Below are 2,428 nucleotides of genomic sequence, written 5' to 3' on the forward strand. Positions count from 1 at the left end.
TACAGTAAATAAACTTTTAACTCGAAATGACCCCGAATGTACTAATGTATAACATAAGAAACAGAAAAGAATGGTCCTGGATATGACCTTAAACTATATCCAGTGGTGAGGCCCCAGCTTGCGGGCTTTGGGGATTGTGGAGCCACCCTTTAATTGCCATTGCTCCCAGGTCCACTCTGACCCTGAGTGGTAGTACCTGTTAGGGTCCCAATTATGGGTTGAATAGAAATCGACTTACTATTAAAAATCTTCTTTTTTTTTTTTCATAATCTTTGGATTCGGCATTAAATAACCTGAAAAGGGTTGATATGCCGTAAAACAAAAACAACCAACCGAACAAAAAAGAAACATTTGTAATGCGTACACAGCTTTATTTTCTCATATAACCTGAAGGCGCTTTGAAGAGATTTTACCTTATTTGGTTAATAAGCTTGGGGGGGGGGGGGGCATGTTTTGAAAATTGAAATTTTTATTTTTGAATAAAAAATAATTATTAAAACAAAAACAGTGTTCTCGTCGAGTAGTTTTTATTTTATTCAAGAAAATAAAAGGTACTCATGTACTTATTGATCCATGCTGAAATAATAACGGTATTATTTAGAAAGCCATTCTTAACATTGGGACGGAATGGTGTTGTGTACCTATTCTGTACTTTCACTTAACAATTTAATAAAACCAAGTATCATAAAACTTTAATTAACCTTGAAAATACTATTTAAAAATAGCGCGGATCAATAAGTGCACTAGCACCAAATAACATTTCATTGTGTTTCGATCGACGGCATTCCAAAGGCTTTTTGTTTAGTTTTGTTTATCGTCACGAGTGCTAATTTGGACTTGCGCCAATTTAATAATTACCTATAACTATAATATCCAGCCCCCCCCCCAAAAAAATATCTATAAAAAAACAACCCCCCCCCCGAAAATATCATAACAAAATAATTCGCAAAGAAAGCGCAAAGTTCAAGCTAAATTAAATAAATAAATAAATAAAAAACTAGGCCACACACGCAAAAATTCTTTCCTTGTAAAAATAATAATTTCTCCCTAAGTCGAACTGCGTACAACATCGGAGCCGATGCGTATTTCTCTAAAGGGGTACCATTCGTGTACGTCAGCCAATAGTATTTTCAAGTTAAATTCAAGTTTTATAATATCTTTTTGTTCATTAAATTGTTAGGTGAAAGTAGAGAATAGTTACAATATACCCGCCAGTTTGATAACATAAGTGCACGCAACTAAAAATAGGGTTTTGTGTTAATCTACGAGGCTATAATTACCTTCTTTTTTTTTTCTTTTTTTTTTGTGGAAGTCCCTCTAGACAAAGCATGAAGTCACTGAATCCAAGGAGCTAAAAAAGAAGGAATATTATTAAGGCAAAAACTATTGACAGTCATAAACAAAACCCAAGTTAGTGGGAGGAAAACAATCAGCAGAACAAGAGTTTGGCAATCTAAATTAAAAAAAACTTTAGATTCCATAATCGTAGAAAAAAAATAAAATGTGAATTTAATTTTTCGTTGATCACTATCAAAGCAAAGGTGAACGGTTAAGAAATTTCTTTGGACGAAGGTCAACGAGTTTAGGTCATATTTCAATTTTTAAAATATGTCTCTTAATGTTGAGATAAAATATTATTATTAGATATGCCGTGACCAGGATTCGAACCTGGGTTACCACGGCCACAACGTGGGGTCCTAACCACTAGACGATCACGGCCACATATCTAACATACAAAACTTTGAAAATTAAACATATCTATAGTAAAAGATTATATATAACATATTTATAATTAATTTAATTGAGTTATACTTTAATTAAACTTGAAAATACTATTTAAATATAGCGCGGATCAATAAGTGAACTGGCACCAAATAAACTTTCACTGTGTTTCCATCGACGACATTCCATGAGAGGTAGGTACACGCTAAAGCTTTTTGTTTATCGCTGCAAGTGCTAATTTTGATTTTCACCAATTTTCCTTTAAAAAAACAATTCAAACATTGGGGAGGCTCTTAAACCATTAAAAAAAAATAACGGTAACATAAGTGCATAAACACCAAATTTTTGTTTTGTCTTGTTTTCATTTTGTTTGTTTGTAAAATCCGACAAATACCGCAGGTATCGTAAAACTTTAATTAAACTTGAAAATATTTAACAATTTTCCTGTTAATAATTACATAAACTCCGGAAAAAAAAAAAAAACGCTCAAAAATTCTTTCCTTGTAAAAATAATGATGTCTTCCTCAACCGAACAACGTTCAACATCAGAGCCGATGCGTATTTCGCTAGAGGGGTAGCACTCATGTGCGTCCGCCATACTATTTTTAAAAAATAGCACGGTGACATAATTGCATAGGATCAGCTTTATTTTACATATTTCTTTTCCAAAGGACTGTTTGAATAAATTCACAATGAGTTAAATTTA

The 2,428-nt window shown here is 32.7% G+C and overlaps 1 non-coding gene across 1 annotated transcript; it reads right to left on the reverse strand.

Moving 5' to 3' along the window:
- Positions 1–1,647: 1,647 nt before the first annotated feature.
- On the reverse strand, positions 1,648–1,719 carry Trnah-gug (transfer RNA histidin (anticodon GUG)). The gene has a single exon. It is a non-coding gene; the product is annotated as a tRNA-His (tRNA).
- Between the last annotated feature and the right edge of the window lie 709 nt (positions 1,720–2,428).

Source organism: Euprymna scolopes, chromosome 22 (assembly GCF_053919585.1).
Source record: "Euprymna scolopes isolate OS-2025 chromosome 22, ASM5391958v1, whole genome shotgun sequence".
NCBI classification, from domain to species: Eukaryota; Metazoa; Mollusca; class Cephalopoda; order Sepiida; family Sepiolidae; genus Euprymna; species Euprymna scolopes.